Raw genomic sequence first — 21,582 nt, forward strand, 5'->3', positions numbered from 1 at the left:
AGGACAGAGCAGAGAAAGATTAAACAGACATGTGTTCTAGCCCCTTGGAGCATCTATTTTTGCTAGATGGAATTACAATATTGATCTCAAACCAAATAATCGGACAGACTCAAAGAATATGGCAAATAACTACTTTATTGTCATTTAAGAAAGTAGGGAGGACTCGCAGACATCCGGCTGATGCATGCACACTCGCATAGAAGCTTCATTACATAGAGGTCTTATACCCCAATATGCATCATCTATGACGTCATTCTATGTGGCAAAATACAAAACCTATCAAGAGAAGGGATTGGTTAAGGGAACATATCTACTTAGAGAACGCATAAGGATTAGTGCATCAGTGTCTACCCCTTATCTGTTGGTCATGCCTTGAGCTACCTCTAAATACGTATAGTACTGATTATAGAGGACAAAACATCAGTGGATTGCTCTATGCTACACTGCCCATTAGGTTATCCCTCAACCCCACTGATTGGTGGGCATACTATCCCAAACTTGGACTTTTGGCTCCTTAGCAGCACGTACGTGAAATGAAACTTAGGTGTTTGAATCCCATCAGACTACTCCCCATTTTCCCAATTAGTCCATCATCTCTCATCGGTAGGCCATAAGCCAAAGTCTTCCGTTTGTAGTTGACCTTGTTACCTGATCACTGTCCTGGAACATTCTAGAGAGTGTGAGCACACTACTATCTTAGTTTACGGCTCTAATGAATAGCCTTTGTTTTCGACTTTTGAATGTGAAGAGACCATGAATGTGTCCCTTTCAACCTTCTATTTTCTGCTATTTGATTTAATTATGCAGGTTACTGTTCCTCCTCTTAGCCTCTAGAGACTTGCTCACTCTATCTCACATGAACTTTGTATACTATTAATTGACCAGCAGTTTGGCTCACACAGCTGTTTCCTTCTTCTTCCATTTATGAAGAATGTCCCATATTCAGAGCTTAGCCACATACTCTTGTGATGTGTGCTTACCCTTTACAAATAGCATCCTTAACTCTGGCCCAACCAGGACTTATCGTCAGCTCTGCACACAGAGCTTTGTGTCTGTGTCTCCTGATTCTACAGCCTCAGCCTGTTTCTGAGGTAGCTTGGTTACGTTCAACGTGAGCCAGCATCCATCTTCCTACTATGGCATCTTGCCATGTTATATATTCCTCTATAGCAAGCTTCTATACATTTTCTTTCTACCTTGCATTACTGCATATTTACAGTTATTGGTCAGTAAGTTACTTCATCTTCTTTAGATCCATTATTACTTCAGTTTTAGGTACATGTTACTCTTAGTGCTTCAGTTACATCATTACTTCTAAGTATTTTCATATTGTTTCAGTACAGGTTCATATACCTTCTTTATGACATCACTTTGTCCTCGTCAGATTTCACATTAACGTCCATCCATAATATTAATTGATGCATTCTGACATCTTGGCAGGTAACATCCTTCCATATAGAATTCTTCAATGCAACATCCTTCCAAACCTTCAGTGCGAGGGTACATTCTATATGGCTTCCTGAGTGCATAACCATAGAATCATTTGTACCGTGCAGCCAGACAAACCAAACCAAAGGCGCAGATAGAATTAAAAAAGGCTTGTTATGGCCCAGCTATGGATTATCACTTCTCTTCTCCAGATGGTTGATTGAATCATTAATGATGGTGGTGAAGGGGCGGGAACTGATGCAATAGCATCTACCTGCTCGTCTTCATTACCCCCTCTGGTCGGATTTTTGACCAAATTCTCTTCTTCCATTGTCTTTATCTCCTCTTCATAATTTATCAGCATCTTCTCTTCATCCTGCTTCATTTGTGGGATCCAAATCTTTGTCAGCCCCCCTCAGGTGACCTGCATTTGTTATGTGTTCATCCACACTCCACTCCATGTCATCACTCTCCAGATGGTGAACAGAATATCCAACATTCTACATATCTTTTCCGATCCTTGGGGTAATTTAACTTAGTTCCTGGAGGTGCAAGGGTACATTTCTTTATATTCTCACAGGTACTGGCTTCATTTTGCATCTGCTTAGCTGTTCCAGCGTCAATGTCAATCATTATCTTTATCCTAATAGCTTTCTTGGCTGTCTTCTGGCACTGTACTAAAATGATCCTTATAAGACAGAATCGTAGCAATACCAACACAAGTATTGCTCTGAGTATTTTTAAAGCATTATCCAGCCAAGTTGGAATCCATGACAATAGGAATTAAATCCAGTCATCTCCTGCTGTCTCATCAGCTTCATCTTCCATCTTTGTATGCAGAGTCCTCAGCATAGTTATTGCCTCTGTCAGGGTTCCATTCTCTTCATCATGCGATGGTGTGAATGTACAGTAAGAAGGCCCGATCTTGGCACATACGCCTCCTTCCATTGCTGTAATTAAGTCCAGGACATACCTGTTCTAGATAGTCATCAGCCTGATGGCTTTTAAATCTCCTCTGCATGCATTGAGTCATTTTATTGTTGCATTAATCATCTGTCACAGCTCCCATCTGGCGATCAGCAGCCACTTGGCATTTACTACAGTCTGGAGTCCTGGCATGAATGTAGATGTCATTATCATTGCTGTCTTGCTGAACAGTTTATGTTCATCTTGAATGTCTTCAAAGGCCTTTATTGATTTTGATGAAAAGTAGTTCTCCCTTTCCAGGCGATGAAGAATAGTGACTTCTTCCTTCTCTGGTGTTCATTCATTTTTGGAAATTCATCGATATTGAGATCACTTTGAGGAATCACTATTGCTGGAACAAGTACCATTACAGTAGAGCATATTCCTCCCCAATTCATAGGCAACTGCATGTAAGCTCTGGATGCACAGGCCCAATATTGGTCCATCATTATGGCAGTTCCTCCATTCATTCCTCGGACCTCGATTGTCTGTCCACATACTTTATTCTCTCCAACCAGAACTGAGCCTCCAATCTTGAAGCATGTTGTTGCATTCTTCAATAGTATTATGGATATTGGTCCTGCTTTGTTGTCGACCCATGTTAATAACATAATACTTGGCACATGAGTCTAGGCAGTTGCAATTCACTATTTGCACCATGTCTACTGGTTCCTTCTTCATTAGGTGTGCAGGGCAATATAATAGTCCTTCTTCCCATTCGGTACTGGTGGCAACACGCCCATAAACCAATAGCTGAGGTCTCTCCCAGCATCCTGGCTCTCCTGATCTCTCAGTCATGTCTGAGCAATCCACCCTCTTCATCTCGACATTTATTATTTGTTTGCCAATCTGGGGTGGATACATACATTTTTTGCTTGTCTACCCCATCCCACTTTCCACCCTTTTTATCTTTACATAAGTATCTTTATATGGAAATGTCGCTCTTGATCTCCATCGTAAAGTTGCCAATTTTCCTTTGAATTGTCCTCTTGTTGTACACCCTGCCAGATGACTGAGACATACTGCATCATGTGCAGAAATCTATTTGGCAATAAAAATGTCTTTGCTGTATTCATGGCATACAGTATTAAGGAACAGACATAGCAGTTTTCATTTGACTTACTTTCTCCCACTTCCTTCATGTGCTGATACCATAGGTTATTTTTTAAATGAGCCAAATTATCAACATATGTATTTATATCTTCATGGTCCTCCTCAACAATCCCATTTAAATCAAAATAGACTCCTACTTATATTGTAAAACAGGCTGTCTGTACCTTTGGCAGGGACAATAATAGTTGTTTCAATAATACCCTCCATATCTGTACTACCTCTACCTACATTTCAGACTGCCATAATAATAAGGAGAAAAACACAAATCATAATAACAACTGATATCATCATCAATATTCCATGAAAACCTATCGACTTTCTAGATGACAATGAATCTCTGAAATTTTGAAGCCTCTCCATTTCCTATCTACTTTAATATACACATTTGTTATCTCCTTTTTAATCACTTTTATATCAAAAACTGCAATATAATTGCAATTATCACTATGCAGATAATACAGTTATACTTGGGGTCTTGCAAAACATGATAATGTGTATTCCCCTTCATATTAGAGCTGGATAAGAATGCAATATGTATGAAAAATGGCAGATAAGCATGTACACTATTGCTACAATAGGTATCATAAATGATGGTCGATACTCTTCTTTCTTCTTTAAATTCCAGACTCTTCTCACATTGTTCGTTGAAGCCTGTCTAAAAAAGATTTCCCAGGTAGCTGCAAGTCTATTTTCTCCTTGTCAAATTTTGAGAAACACTGGTGTTTAATTGATTTCTGAAAAACACTGGACACTAAAGTATGGTGCTTGTGTGCACTTTATTTTCCTTATTCTTGTTTCTAGCCATTAGGCATGCACACAACTTCTTCTCTTGCTTCGTGTGGATCGGTCTGCACATGTCGAACTACTTCTCTTGCTTCACTTCAGATATCTTCAGGAGGGGTTGATGTTTCACCTTTATAGGGTTTGATGTGATGTAGATGTAGTTACGCACTTCACCCCTTCAGTTTCACAGCAGTGGACTTGCTTCTTCTACCTCATGTGGCCCCTCAAAGCGGGGCATACTCCAGGTACAGATACATTTGCACACTAGCACTTGGTAGCCTGGATATAAACTTGGAGGTTTCAGCAAATCCTCTGTTTTCATGAGATTTATTGTCTTTTTCACTTCTTTTTGACCCCTCCCTTCTGTTCTTGGTCTTTTGAGACATGAAATAAACACTTGCAATCATTGTTGTTAAGTAATCATGCGTCTTGTGGCCTAATGCCTTTGCTCACTGTGGGCATCAGTTCTTACCCTAGTTGGAGGAGCAAGTGAGGTTCTTGTACAACATCTAGTCACCAACTCATGAGGCATTAGGTGGTGATCTGAACCAGGCTAATTTCTCAAGGCATATAAGGCAAGGGGCAGGCAATATAGCCATCCCTTTTTCAGAGTGATTTTCAATTTGGCTATGCACTCCTTTAAAAATCAGTTTAATCTCTCACAGATGCCATTCACCTGTGGGTGATAAGTGGGAGAAAAACTAGATTTATACCTAATAGGAGAAATATTTGTTCAAATAATTTGTTTACAAAATGCGGTCCATTGTCAGACCACAAAACCTTGCACACCCCCCACCTGGGGAACACCTTGCACACAAGGAACTTGGCAGCGCACAGGGCATCAGGATGTGTGAATGGACCTGCCTCTATCCATCTAGACAAAAGACTTACTATGATCAGAATATATCTGTCATCATTGCATGTCTGCAGCATAGCTACATAATCTAAATGGAGGCAATTGGGTCTAGGATTGCTACTCTCACTGTTCGCAAAGTGTGCCCTGTGATGCATTTCTGGCACACTATGCAATTCACAATGAACTGTGCAACATTTTCCCATAGATTGGGTGAGAACCATTCTTCTGCAATTGTTGCAGCTAGACTCTCTCGAGTCGTGTGTGCTGGGTAGTGAAGCTGCTCCAGCACTACTCCCAATAATGCTAGAGGCATATCTGGCTTTCCTGTGCTATCCTGTCTCCAAATTGCCTCCGTGGGGGATAGAAAACACCCCTGCTTCTGCTATAAATCCTGTTCTTCTTGAGGAGCCCAATATTGTATTTCAATTAACTGGACAATAGACAGCATGTTAAAGCCCTCCTTTGCTAACATTCATCGCCCTATCATTTCTTTAACATCTTCTCTTTCCAAACTAAATGTGGGTGCATAATAGGATGATTTTTTGGCATCTGCGGCTTGCGGCTTCATTTCTGCAGGAAATTAAGTCAGTTTGTTTGGAATGCACTGAGCATTTTACGACTGCTAGCGTCAATTGGAAACCCAATGCTTCTATAAGCCTATTGAATAGGCTTATAGAAGCACCAGAGTGCTGTCTGCATGGCGGAAACCCCTCCATTTCCAGCGTGACAAACCTGCATGTATGGGTGACGTCACATAGGCAGAGTCAGAGTACATCATCACTTCCTCATCCTCAAATCTCTGCAGTGCTTCAACGAGCACCACTAATTCTGCAGCCTCTGCTGAATAATTTGAAGACAACCTCATGCTTATAGCTACCTCAAATTCACCTTCTCTATTCAGTTTCACTACCTCTTCTCCAGTACGCCTTTCCCCAGTTGCTTGGTCAATTTTTGACAAACGTTCAATAAAAACAACTTAGCCCCCTCCCGAGGGCGTTTTCTCTACCTTGGGGAATATCATTGTAACAGTCAGTGTACGTTGTGCAATCAGGTACATAATCATCCTCTCCTACTGGTTTTGCTATAAACGTTGCTAAATTTACTGTTTTACATCTAAGAAATTTAATCGCGGGGTTGGAAATAATCACCTTGCACCCCGATGCTCTTTGTGTTGTCAATTTACATTTGGGCTTCTCAAAAATTGCAAACAATGCAAGTTCTACAAATAACGTTATTGGGCACCCCCTCATTATACTTGATGCTTTTTCAATTGCGAATGCAGCAGCAGCTAAAGATTGCTCACAGGTATAGTGTTCCTTCATTACTGGATCTAAAATCCCACTGTAATATGCCAACGGTTTATGTCCATGTCCTAATGTCCTCTTCTGTGTAAGAACGGCTGTCATGACTTATCCATTTGAATGGGAGAATAAATACAATTCATCATTGTAATCTGGTATCCCCAATACAGTGGCTGTACTGATTGCCTTCTTTAATTCTTCATACACTTCAGTAATCTCATGGGTCCATATTATTGTGCCCTTGGCCACCTATGCTTCTTTGAGTCCTTTTAAAAGTGATTTAATGTATGTAATATAGTTAAAAACCCAGGCCTGCAACAACTCCATAAGCCTAGAAACTGTTGCATTTCCCTCACTGTTTTAGGTGCTACGGTTTTCATGATTGCTTCTGCTCTTTCAGGTGTCACTTTTCTCCCTTCACGAGAGATCAACTGTCCTATGTGCAAGACTTCTTCTTGACAATATTGTAATTTCTCCTTGTCTACCTTATATCCTTTTTTCTGAAAGTATGGTCATGAGTTTAACTGAGTCTTCGCTACATCTTTCTTCTGTCTCACTACACACCACAATATCATCCACATATGGAATTATTGCACTTTTAAGTTGGACATTACCCAAGTCCATCTGGAGGACCCTGTTAAAGATGGAAGGGACTCACAGTACCCGTGAGGCAAACGAGTATGTTTCAGGTGCATATTTTTATATGAAAAGGAAGTCAAATCTTGTGAAACTTCATGAAGGGGAATCGAAAATAATGCATTCTCCAAATCGACAACTGTGAAATATTTGGCCGTGGATGGAATGTTACACAGTATCGTCACAGGATTTGGAACTAAAGGAAACTCAGCTTTCACTATATTGTTTATAGAACGAAGGTCCTGAATAAATCTCCATGACCCCCCAATTGATTTCCTCACGGGGGACACATCCGTGTTACATGATTAATCTAAGGCACCAATATGCCTTGCTTCATCTCTGGGCACAGGACATTGCTTTGCTCCCAGTAAAAGAGCTCCTGGCTTTAATTTAATTTTAACTGCACCTATCCCTTTTAATAATCCCACAGCATATTGGCTTGTAGTTCATAACATTTCTGGAACTTTTTTTCTAAGTATTCCTGAAAGAATGGCGGTCTTCTTTTTACCAATGCCATTCTCTGCAGTATTTCTATATTTTTTACTTTAATCCAATAAGTGATACTTATACAAAAACAATAGTTCATCATCAGAGTAGTCATCTCTAAATAGTTCTTCGTATGTCAAATATGTCAACCTATATCCTTCACTATCCTCCATCCTCTTCCTTCATCATCTGTACCATGAAGCATCACCCATTCTTCTCTGACCACTGCTGCTTCTAATTCTAAGGGAATGATCTGTCCTTCCTCATTGTCCATGGGGGTTTCGGGCCTGAAAAAACATTCATCAGGTATTCTCAATATTTTGTCTACCAACCTGGGTAACCATGATGATAAGATAGTAACTTCATACAAAAATACTTCTGAATCTAAACACACTGCTCGTAGTGCCATCTGTCCTGTAAAGGCTTATTTGAACTCTCCCACATTCACATAGTGTATGCCTGGAGTAGAGCACACTATTCCTTCATCAGTGAAAGATATCATCATGTTAAGCTTTGTCATTAGGTAACATCCCAATATATTGACTGGCATTTGCCTAGAGTATAACAATGGCATTGATATATCATGTTTTACTATAGAGATTGGTAACTCATCTGTAAAAGGAACTAAACTCACCGCCCCAGAGAATCCTTGAGCATTCGTGACAGTAACTGACATTGCATATTTTCCCTCGCAGATACAAGAACGAGTGGCTCCAGTGTCTGCTAGAAATGAAAAAGTCTTGCCTCCCATCATCACCTTGACTCTTGGATACTCTTGGTGGTTTGGCCTCCCTGATAGTACTGAACACATGAAATCACTATGCAGGCTGTCGTATTGTGAATATAAATTCATCCCTGTACCTGTGAAAGGATTTCCTCCTATCACAGTCACACTCCCCAGTTTAGGTGTGGATACCTGTTGGGATCCTAAGGTCATGTTCCATTGTCGTGCTATAGCCTGCTGTGTTTGTGCTTGATGCAGTGGTGCCTGTTGTGTGTGCATGGGTACCTGCTGTGGTTGCCCTTGTGGCGATTGCATTTGCAGTGGTGCTTGCTGCATTTGTTGGGATTGTGGTCCATATGACCGAGCATACATGTGATCTTGGGTATAATATTCCTGTGATTCTGTATTATATTGTGGAGCATAACAATATCCCCCCTTGGAGCTTGCCAATTCTGTTGCATGCCACCTCTGCTTCTGCATGTCCTAGCTATGTGTCCCATTCTTCCACAATTCCAACATTGTTGTGGCTATCCACCATTAAATCCTCCTCTACCCTAAGACTTTTTAAATACACCGTATCCTACTCCTCTAGGCCCATTTCCTCTTCCTTTTGGCCAAAAATGTAATCCTGTCAGGGCTAAGGGCGTGAGTGCATGTGATCTGGGTGTGGGGGTGACCTCAAGAAGCATGTATGAAGGCTCCAGACAAAACAAACACTTGAAGCCAAGGAAAAGGAAAACATTTAAGCATTACAAAAGGCTTCTCTGCCCTCATTGCAGGATAAAAGCTCTCCGGACTACATTTTCCAGCAGCCCTTGAGCCAGGAACTACATTTTGCAGGCCACGTTGGGAGTGGCACGTTCGCACCCATGCACAAAGACAAGAGTACAGGGCTTGTGCTCGAGAATCCGACCTCATAAATTGCATCTTGAACAGCTCCGGTCACGGTGATCTCCGCAAGGGGCCACACCCCAAGGAACCTTCTTTCCGGCCCCTACTCACTACCGATAAGTACTGCAGGCTCAGAGGGGGAGAGGAGCACCTGGGGAACATGCGCAGGGGGCATAGCCTGAGCATGAAAGTCCCCCTGTCGCCTAGAAAGCGAAGTGCTGCACGCTGATAGGAGCTTGTAAAACCCTCCCTGCATGAACTGTGCATCAGCAAAGCTGTGGTAGACAGCTGCTCACTGCTGGGACAGCGTACAAGCTCTCGGACAACTCAAACACCACACTGCATTCAAAACTAGCCACGTACAGCCCGGATACACCAAGCCACATGTGTCCAGCTTATAAAAGCTGCATGTTTAAAGCCACGTGCGGCCTGTTGTAATAGTCGCGTGTTTAATGCCAGGTGAAGCCATGAAACCACGCTGTTACGGCCCCCAGAGTCCTATGCTTGCATGTTAAAAAGCCACAGGCGGCTCCTACTTTGCATGAATGCGCTTCCCAGGCAGTTGGCCAGACATAGCTGCATGAAACCCGTGCGGCATCATCTGTGCAAACTAATGTAAGCTCTCTTTGCAGCATTTGAACTGCTCCTGTTTACCGGACCTGAGAACACGCAGGCATAAGTCAACAAGGACACTCCAGCAGCCAGCACTCACAACCAGAGTTAAGTGACCTTGCTCGTTCAGACTAGTGTTTTGTGCTTGTTGTAACATTGTGGGGGAACATATGCATGCGGGAGCATGGGTATTCTGTAGATTTATGGTGCGCTATTTCCAATCTTACCCTATGTTCCCCAACCCATCCACTACCTCGCCCTAATCCTCTTTCTGGTTACCCTCAACTCCCGTAGCTATCCAACCAGCGTCTCCCTAACTCTCCTTCCCTGCTGGGGTTGCAGAGGCCTGCGTAAACCTAGCCTTGCAGGTGCCAAGGCCGCAGTGAGGGTGGTTGGTTTGTGCCACTCCTGCGCCTAGAAGCTGTGGAGCCTGACAAACCCACTTTGGTCAGTGGGATATCCTGCATTATTCTGCTGCCCTGACTGTATCTCCTCTGTCACCCCTCCTTCATTACTTGTCAATACCTCTCCCTCGATGACTATTTTGGATAACTTCTTCAGAACTAAGTTTGCTTCCTCCTGCTTTCTGTTTTCTGCTTTCTTCTTAATCTTCTCCTGCATTAATCGGCAGTGAGGCACGATTGTCATTTGTATTTCTGGCCATGGTTTTGCTTTCATTCCATCAGTTTTTTCAATTGCCGGTGCACTGGCTCGGGCAGTCCCTGACACAGAATATGATAAAATAATACTATTGTTTTATCCCATGCTTCACCAATCTGCTGTCGCCATTTATCCTGAATATCTTGAATATAAGCAACAGGATCTGCATCCTCTCCCATTTTCCTAGTCATGATTGCACCCATGTCTGATGTATCAGGGTATTGTGCTCTGAGCGCTCGCCATATGTCTGCTCCACCATTATTGAATGGCGCTTTATCGTCTGTCGTGTTTTGCGCGGTCACACCTGCGTATTCTGCTCGCTTCCAAATTTGGTCAGCTCTCTCCCCTAGAATAGCTGCTAGCAGCCCTTTTATGTCACCCATAGCTAACTGCATTCCTGATGCCATCCTTTCACTCATAAATCCATTTTCCCACACCGGAAGTTAAACGTGGCAATTTACACTTTAAATTGTCTTTATCCATCTGCGGTCATGGTATATATTGTGGTCGTACTCCCCCCCTTCTCCAATAATAGGAATTGTGAAAATCCCGGTACATAATCATATTTACCTACACTCCTTGTCTTAAAGGTAGAACTATCCTTGACCATTTGTTTCCTTCCTGGTAATGATTTTAACCTGCTTACATATGATGGGGATATACCCCTACACTACGCGATCGAGCTTGTGGTCACTCAATATAGGGTGTTGGTGCTGGTGTCTTTTCTTTAGGGTCCTCTAAATCTGACCATTTTGCCCCTTTCTCTATACTTGATTCCTTTAAAAACATGCATGAGCCCTCTCTTTGCACCCTCTCATTCTCCTCCCTTTCTTCATCTGACATCACTATGCCCCAGCTCGTGTGACAACTGTCCTTCTCTGCATCATCAATATCTAATCTGTTGAAAGACAATGTTCTATACTCGCCTGTTATGGATCATCTAACCTACCTTCAGTTCCCCTTAATAGGGATCCCTCTGCATTGTTTTGTGTTTTATACCCATATTTGTCGCTCATTTGACTGTATACATTCCCAAGTCTCTGCTCTATGTCTTCTGCATCCTGCCCACCAGCCTGTGCTAATCTCAGCATTCTTTGCAGCTCCCTACGGCGATTTTGTGACCCTGTCTTTTCCTCCAGTTGTTTTCGTACTTTAATCAGCACCATACTCCTATGGCATAAATATTCTATTTCATCGTCTTTTATTCCCCTACTCATTTTTTCTTCTCTTCTCCTCAGATCCCTCAATTAATCTTCCTCTCACCTTCGTTGAAACCTACATACTTACTTACATACATAGGCTTTGATCTCTTCTTGTTTCCTTTCTTCTAATCTCTCCCTTTGTGTCCTTGCCTCATACCTTCTTTGTTCTTCACTTCACTTGCATTCTTGTCCCTCTCTTCTCTGTATGCTCTTTCTTCCTTCTTCCCATTCTTTTCCAGGTCTTCTCTCTCCTCTCTATCTCGAACCCATCAATCTCCTTATCGTCTAGCTTAAGCAATATGTGTCCTCCCATCCATTAAATCCGCTCTATTTTTATTTCCTTTGCTTTATCGTTTATTTATTTCTATGTCCTTGCTTCTTCCTCTATCTCCATTCGTCTCTCTTGTCTGTGTTTTCCCTCATCATACTGTTTACTTTCATCACATGCTGATATATATTTGCGTTCTCTGCACATTATCCTCCCTGCTATAAATGGGGAGGCGTATACTTTGGATTAACTTATCCCATTGTTGCTTTTAATCCCGTTAAAGGGTAAAATCCCTTCTCCTCTGTGTCTACACTCTTCTCTTCAGGAGGGGAAGGGGGATCCAAAGGTGTTTTATCCTCCCTTTTATGCTGATTGAGCATCCACTTCCTATGGGCTAGATCTGCTTTCTCACTTTGCTATATTTCCCAAATCTCTCCCAAATCTCTCAAATGGCCAGCCTTTTCTGCAACTTTTTTTCCTTATATGTGGCATGCAAATATGTCATCATATGCCGCAATACATCTTTTGACAGTGAACCCTCCCTGAGGCCACAGCATGGGTGTCTTATTAGTCGTGCCTCAAACCCATTCTGAATGATATTTCCTTATCTTCGCTGTGCATCTCAGAAATGTCCTTCATAAATGTAAAAGAGGTGCATCCCCCATGATGACAGATCAGTTTTGATCTTCAACACTCACCCGTTGTTTTATTCCATTCTATATTTTATCAATTATACCACGCTGGTCAATTAGTGCAGGCACCATCAATCACTGTTTATAATTCCAATCAGGATATATTTTAACTGCTCACTTTTTTATTTTAAAAACCTATGCAATGATTCTGCAGCCTTCTTCGTTTACACTTTATATCAAAATTTATTATATTGTTCTTTTATTATTAGTATTTTAAGAGTCTCTTCTTTGTTTATATATTACTTGACTTTTATTTTTCCTTTCCTGATTGATGTCAATCTCTTGGTCAAAATGTTCACCAATCTCTTGAATTTTTTTACTATCGTTTATATTCATTAGTCTAGACACAACAAACGATTTACATTATCCGTTATATAACCCCACACGTGCACTTTCTAAATTTGACTGCGTACGCCTTCCTTTACTATCTTAGTAAATGCATCCCTTCTCTGTTTCACTCAATTTTGGAGTTTGAGACGCACTCTTCTGCGTTCCTTGCCTCAGGAATCCTAAACACCCTTTACTTTAGTGTGTACCCTTCTGTCCCCTTGTAACCAGGAATTGAGGCATCTATTTAAGCAATAGGCCCATTTTAGGGGGGCAGTACCGTGTTCCGAGGAGAGGAATTCACTGACAAGCACATGCTTATGGCCTCTGTTAGGATTCTGTTTTCTTCATCGTGTGATGGTACAAATGTGCAACATGATTCTTCGTTTTCTGCACAAACACCGCCATTCATTGCAGTGATCATGTCAAGCACACATCTGTTTTGGAGGGTCATCAGTCTGATTGCTCTCAGCTCTTCTTTGATCGCGTTGAATCCTTTTATAGTGGTATTGATGGTCTGCAAAAATTTCCCATCTGGTCATCTGCAACCATTTAGCATTCACTCTAACTTGGATGTGGGGCAGGAGCAGTGTTGTGAATACTGTTGAGGTGAGGGTGAACAGCCTGTGTTCATACGGGATTGCATGGAATGCGTCTTCTGATTTGGGAGAAAAGTAATTTTCCCTCTTCATCCTGGATACCAGTTCCACAGATCTCCTTCTTCTTAGATGAGCATCTGCTTTCGGGAAACTGTCCAACTTCAGGTCATTCTTAGGGATCACTAGTACGGGAACGTGGACGTTCACTAGTGTGCATATGCCTCCCCAGTTTTTCGGCAGCCTTATGTATGGCTTGGATCCACACGCCCAGTAATGGTCCATAATAACTGCGGTTCCTTGTGTCATTAATGGAGCTTTAAAGGTTCGTCCGCAGTTTTGATTCTCTCCCATCTTCCTTGTGCCATTGTTTCTGAAACATAGTTCTTCCAGATTTGTGCCTTTTCTGCGGTCTTTCCTTGAACATTCAGTCTCGGGTTAACTTCCCATCTTATCCCTGATCCTTTGATGCCAAGGTTCTCATACATGATCACATGATTTCTGGTGTGCGCTTGGTTTCTTGTTTTAATGTCCTGGACGTAGCCATCTTCATCCGGGTAATCCTTTTCGTTGGCCCATATCAACGAGGTGTCTTTTCCCATAAATTGTCCTCTGGTGTTACACATTTCTACATGTGACATACAGTGTGCTGTAGGGATATCAATTTCTACAGCCACGAAGATATTGGATTTTCCCATGCTGTATGATAGGAGAGCACAGACGAAGCATTCTCGTTCTGACTGCCTTTGTCCTACTTCCTTAATGTGCTGGTACCATATGTTGTTTCCGAGATGGGCTGTGCTGTCCAGGTAATTATTAAGTTCATTGTTATCTTCCTGCGGGCTTCTCTTGATTCTCAGCATTCTTCTGTAGTTTGCTATCACTATGTCTCTAAATGCGTCTGTGCTGCTTTTCCTCTCTGCTTGTCTCAGTGGATCAGGCTGCCTCGTCTGCATCGCTGTGGTAGGTGAAGGGTGTGTGTTTCCTTTCCTTCCCTTTTGTATGTTGTCATAGACTTCCTCTAACCGCCATTGGCTCTCCAACCTCCCAACGCGTGGTCGTGTTGTAGGCCTGAGGCTTGTTCCTTGCATTGTAGCAGGTGTGCTTGCTGTTATAGTCTCTATAGTCCTGCCTTTCAGCTCCTCTGCAGCTTCTTTGCTCTGAGTATGAATGGGAATAAATAGTCTATCAGCATTTGTGTTTTCTATGTGAATTTCTTTGTGGCTACTTCTGTTCTTTTGAGGGATTTTGCTATCCCCTCTCTCTCTAGTGGTTCATTTGGGTACTCTTGGGTACTTCCACTGTTTTCTGGAACTGAATGTTCGGCAGGCAGTCTCCCCTTCTCTGCTGCCTTCGTTGGAGGCCCTTTAGCCATTGACACTTGCCCTTGTCTGTTTGCATCCTGTGTGTGGGTGTGTGCAGTGGTCAATGCAATGTTTTCATTCATTCCGTGCTGACCCTGTCTCCAGCTTTTCTCTTCATTTGTTACCTCAAATATGTCTAAATCTTTGCTCAATACATTTAAATTTAGTTTGTTACTTTTATCATCAGGTTTTCTTGGGACTGGAATGACTATATAGGATCTGGGTGCTTTCGTAGGCCCTAGATGTTCATTATCTGGTGGGTGCACTGAGATTGGGACACTTCGTGCACTAATAAAGAAAGCAGTTCTGATTGTTAATGACGGAAAAACAATAATAATAACTATACATATACACATAATCGTTGGGAACGACAATTTGCAGCATTTTCTTCCAGGGAAGTGGGGGCGCCCTTCTGTTGGGGGTAAAACCAAGTTACTGTTCCGGGCCCCCATTTCGAATAAGTTCATAGTCAGTTATTTATTCCTTCTCTTGCTCTGGTCTCGTACTTCGAGAGTTCATTACTATTAAATTGACGAGTGCTTCTCCAAATGTCCCCCCTCATGTGAGTGACGACGGTAGTCTCTGAGTACTCAGTACAGTTCCTGTGCTAGACTATGGAAAAGGGTTAGGCTAGCAACTTTGGTACATCACATTCACTATGCATATCGATAATAGGTGAGGTCCCAATGCACGCCTCGAATTTGCCTTGGTCCTGAGGACATGCTGGAACTTGCTCAATGCGAAAGAATGAACAGATGGAACTGCTAAAAATCACACAAAAATAAAATGTTGTAAAAATAAAAACAAAAATACAAATAAAAGTGAACATGGAGAAATTAGAAAAAGGAAGAAAAAGGAAAATAAGATGGTGAAGTTCTTGTGTCCGCTCCTTTTTCGCTCGGTCTCTCAGCGACAAGTTGAAGAACAGTCTCTCTCTCCACGGCGGAAGGATGACGAAAAGGAAAATAAGAAAAAATAGAATAAAAATAAAAATAACAAGGATCAAGATGTCGTAATCTTTGTTTTCTGCTCTTCTCGATCTGTTCTCGGCAGAAAGTTTATTGGGATCTCATCTTCACAAGGCTCTCCTCAGCAGTTGATGAACATAACTACTTCTAAGTTGCGCTATGATGGCTCTCAGGAGCTTGTTTAATTGTGCGTTCTTTACTGGGTCTCTGAGGAATGCGGGCACGTCAACATTGGTTGGGCTACCCACTAGTTCTGGAAAGTTCTCAATGAGGTGAAAGAGGACATGGTATGCATATCTGCTGTCTTCTCGTGACAACAACATTCATTCTGATTTTCTGGTCTCTAGATCATATGCCTTTCTTGTGACGTGAACAGTCTTTACACTTTCCTGCTGCGTGGATTGCGACCACGTAGCTTGGTTTCTACCACACTCAGTTTAGTGATTTGTTCTTTCTTGGATCTCTGATAAAGGATAAGGCATCTGTGGTTCTCCCGACGAGTCCTGGGCATTCCTCTATGATGCAAACGAAAAGCGTGTATGTCAGCTCATCAATGATCACTTGTGGTGGAAGCATCTGTACCCTTATCACCGTACTCGGGCAGTACAATGAAGGCTTCCGTGATGACAGTCAGTAGTTACCAGATTATTTTCTTGTTGGCCGGATCTTGGATAAAGTCTGTGACACTGGTAACTCTCCCTATGAGTGATGGGTATGATAACACCACGAGTTGGAAATCGGTTAGCACATCCCACTTGAGACTTCTGCTGGAATGTACCATAAGTTCTGTGAACAAAGTCTCAATACTGATTGCTTCAAGATACTGTGTTACACTCTCAGGCAATGTCTTATTTGCACTCTATCAAAGTCTTGATTCTTTGTTGTGCTTTCAAAAGTTCATTTTATCAATGTTGTTGTGGCTTTGGATGTGCTTCTCTTTACCCTGCAACTGGGATGTACAGAGTGTTCGTTATGTCCTTATTCTCCTTTGCTTGGGGAACCTGTCCAGTTTTATGCCACAACTTGCATCCGGGTTCTTTGTCTTGGTTTTCTGCTGATGTGTCCTTCTTCCTCGCCATGGATCTTGTCTGCAGCAAGAGGGCTCTCTCCTATATAGGGTTTAATGTCATTTAGGAAGATCCATGCCCTTCTGCCCTGGAGCTTGACGGCGGAGGGGGTGCAGTCCTCTACAATGAAAGGGCCCTTAAATCTTGGCTCGTCCCACCTCTTCCTGGTAAAGTTCTTCACAAGCACGCTGTCACCAGGGAAGACGAGGGGCACATGTACACCTTGCTCAGTGTCTGCTTCAGCACTTCCTGCTGTGTTTCGTGCTGCGCCATCCCCTTTTCGCCGTCGCTGCAGCTGGCCTGTAATGACAGAGGCGCTGGATGTCATACAGTTAAGGTACTTTTGCATCTCTGTTCCCAGAACCTCTCTAGTTGGCTGGGCATCACATCTAGCTCTATCTCGGGGGGTAAGAGGGGTCCTCATCCTTCTGCCTGTAACTATCTCATATGGTGTGAGATGATGGTCGGAGCCGGGTTGGTTCTGGAGTGCATACAATGCCAATGGTAGACAGTGCAGCCATCCCTTCTTTAATGTGAGCTTAAACTTGGCTATCCTCTCCTTAAGCAAGCCGTTGATCCGTTCACATATCCCATTCCCCTCAGGATGATACGCCGACGAGAACTTGAGCTTTATACCAAGCAACAAGCTAATCTGTTTGAAAACTAAATTTACAAAGTGGGCCCCATTATCTGATCTCATTACCTCGCACACCCCCCATCTAGGGAACACTTCCCTCACCAGGAACTTGGCAGCACAGGTAGCGTCAGGGTGTGTACAGAGTCCTGCTTCTATCCATCTAGAGAATGGACACACCAACACAATTAAATACCTGTACCCGTTGCACACTTGAATCATGTCAACGTAGTCGATATGCAAGTGCTGGAATGGTCCATTCGGTCTGGGAATGATTCCTCTCACTACTTTTAATGTGTGCCCAGCGATGAACTGTTGGCAGATAATGCAGTTCACTATGAAAAATGCAACATGCTCTGCTAAATTCGGTATGAACCAGTCTTCTGCGAGCGTTGCAGCAACATTTTCTTCTGTCATATGGATGGGGTAGTGTAGTTGTTCTAATGCTACTTTTAGAAGGGCGACAGGCATTACAGGTTTACCAGTGCTGTCTTGCCTCCACAACCCATCAGAGGGGTTCAAAGAACACCCTTGATGCTTCCACAAATTTTTCTCCCCCTGAGGTGCCTCCCCCTGGAGCTCCATTAGCTGAGTCTGCCCCATATTGCTATAGGCTTCTGGTGTGGCTCGCGCTACCATCATCCTCTCATGGGTACGTGCCACCTCCACGTCAGTGATTGTTTCATTCTTGGATGCTATGTGCTTGGCTTCCGTGTCTGCTTCATGATTTCCATGTGACACGAAATCCATCCCCTTGGTATGAGCGGCACATTTCACGACCGCTATTCCCACTGGGAACCGTAGTGCTTTTATCAACCTGTCCAATAAGGCTGCATGTTGCACTGGCGTGCCGTCTGCTCGGAGGTAGCCCCTCCTTTTCCAGCGCGCTAGACCTGCATGTACTGTGGACGTCACATAGGCTGAGTCACTGTACACAGTTACTTCCTGGTCTGCATGATTCTCAATGGCGAGTATCAGTGCCAGCAGTTCTGCAGCTTGCGCAGAATAGTGAGAGGGTATTCGCGCACTGACGAGTGCTCGAAACTCTCCATTCGCTAGGTGTTTTACCACGGCCATGTCTGTATACCTTTGTCTGTCTTCTTGGTCGATTCTCGAAGAACCATCAATGAACACGATTTCGCCACCTGCCAGGGCATTTTCCTTTAACCTGGGGATCTCATCATAGAATTCCTCATAGTTTGCACAGTCGTGTATAGGTTCTCCCTCTGTGACTGGCTCAGCTATGAACGTAGAAGGGTTTACAGTTTTACATCGCACTATTTTGATCGATGGGTTAGAGATAATCACCTCATAGGTGGATGCTCTCTGAGATGTCAGTGTGCCCTTCGGCTTCTCTAGTATGGCGAACAGCGAATGTTCAACATACAATGTCATGGAGCACCCCATCACCCCATCAAAATGAATGACGCCTTTTCAATAGCGAATGCGGCAGCAGCTAGATTTTGTTCGCATGGGAAGTGGCCCTTCATAACCGGGTCCAGACTCCCGCTGTAATATGCCAGGGGCTTGTACCCCAGCGAGGTTCGCTGCACGAGCACTGCCATCATAAAATTACCATCAGAGTGTGAGAACAGGTAGAATTCCTCTGCATAATTAGGAATCCCGAGAACTGGGGCCTTACAAATTGCCTCCTTAAGTTCTGCAAACCCTTTCTCCATTGCCTCAGTCCATTCAATTTCTCTTTTTGTTGCCCGGGCTTTTTTCAAAGCCTGAAGCAAGGACTTGGTACATGAGCTGTAGTCAAAGACCCATGCTCTGACATAATTGCACAGGCCTAAGAAGCTCTGCATTTGTTTTATCGTGCGCGACTTGGCCGTGTTCATGATGGCTTCAGCCCTTTCTGGGGTTACCTTTTTCCCCTCATGAGAGATCAGTTGCCCTATGTACAACACCTCCTGTTGACAGTACTGCAACCTTTCATTATCAACTTTGTATCCCTTCTCAGCCACTATAGTCAATAGCTGGACAGAGTCGCACCTGCATTGCTCTTCAGTGGTGCTGCAGATCAGAATGTCATCTACATACTGCAAAACAACACTGTCCACCGCAATATTGCTTAGGTCCATTTGCAGGACTCTGTTGAAAATAGATGGGGACTTGTAATACCCATGTGGCAACCTTGTACTTTTCAGGCACATTTGTCTGAAAGTGAACGACGTCAGGTCTTGAGAGTCATGGTGCAACGGGATTGAGAAAAACGCGTTTTTCAAATTGATCACCGTGAAATATTTTGCCTCAGTGGGTATGTTACACAGTATTGTGGAGGGATCAGGGACTAGAGGGAACTCGGCTTCAACTATATCATTTAATGCTCGTAAATCTTGGATTAAACGCCAAGACCCTCCCTTTGATTTTTTGACAGGGTAAATCACCGTGTTGCAAGGTGATTCTGACGTCACTAAGATGCCTTGCTCCATTATTGCGGAAATTGTCTTTGCGATCCCTTCATCCGCTTCTCTGGACATGGGATATTGTCGCGCTCGTGGTAAAATTGCTCCTGGTTTCAGTTTAATTTTCACTTCACCTGCCCCCTTCAGGAGACCTACGTCATAGGGCCCTGTAGTCCATACTGCGGCATGCACTTGGGCCATGTCGTCATCAAAGTATTCTGGACATACCAGCACCAACATCATTCTCTGTGGCACCTCCCGTTTTTTGACCCAAAATGTGAGACTTACTTCCACTCTTGTCTCCTCTAGGTCAGGGTGCTCTTCGACCAGATCGTCATCGGTGAGGTCAGTCACTCGGTACCCTTCTTCGATGGTGATAATCGCACACCATTGTCTGCCTTCGTCATCATATCCTTCGACCAATACCACTTTCCCTCGCACTGCGGCAGATTGTATCATTAAGGGAAATGCTTGTCCCTCCTCTTCGTGCATGGGTATTCTTGGTCTGAACAGAAACTCATCAGGGGTTCTCATAGTTTTGTCTGCGAGGCCTGGCAGTCCCGCCATAAGCACCCGCATGCCATATGCGAAGACTTCTGGCTCTAACGGTACAGCTCTCATGGCTATACGCCCTGAGTATGCTCTGATCATTTTGCAGACGTTTGAATAATGCATTCCTGGAGTGGAGCACACTATACCATTCTCGGTAAACGAGATGGTCATGTTTAATTTAGTCATCAGGTCTCGGCCCAGAATATTTACTGGGGTCTGACGTGAATATAAAAGAGGTACATTCATTTCGCGCTCTCCCACTGAGACTGGGAGTACGTCTGTAAAGGGAACTCTACTATGAGCTCCAGTGAAACACTGAATATCTATAGCCTCGCCGGACAAGGAAAATTTTCCCTCTTGTATACATGAGCGCATTGCACCCTTGTCAAATAAGAAGGAATATTCTTTACCCCCTATGGTGACATTCACCATAGGTTCTCTGTTAGGGTCTGGTGTCACTGATAGGATTGAGCACATCAGAGTCCCCAGTGAGCTGTCCTATTTCATATATAAGTTCGGCCCACTGTATACTTGTTGATTTCCCCCAGCCCCAGGGTTAACTCCCCGTCCGGAGCTATCATCCTGTGATATTTGCGGTGGTGACTGCTGGGATTGTCCCTGTGGCAAGTTCCCCATGTTCGGTGGTTGAACCACTTGCTGTGAACCTTGCTGCATGCCTGATGCCTGCTGCTGCACGGTGTAATTTTGTGCACCACCCTGTTGCGGGACGGCAGGCTGATTCACCAAGCCTGCCCCCATCCCTTGGCTATTTTGCCACATGCCTTAGCTTCTGCACATGCGCGCCACATGCCCTGACATTCCACACAGCCAACACACTGGTGGTGGTCGGGCCATCTGTCCATCTGGCATAGCTGGACCGCCCATCTGCACGTTCTGAAAGCCATTTTGATTATTCTGAAAGCCTCCCTGGTTACCTCGAAACCCTCCTTGATTACTCTGCCATCCTCTTCCTCCAAAACCCATTCCTCTTGGGTAAAATCCTGCGTTACCCTGATTATTCTGCGATGGGTTGGTCGTTTGTTGT

Source organism: Ambystoma mexicanum, chromosome 5p, assembly GCF_040938575.1.
Source record: "Ambystoma mexicanum isolate Mex_15411 chromosome 5p, UKY_AmexF1_1, whole genome shotgun sequence".
Lineage (NCBI taxonomy): Eukaryota > Metazoa > Chordata > Amphibia > Caudata > Ambystomatidae > Ambystoma > Ambystoma mexicanum.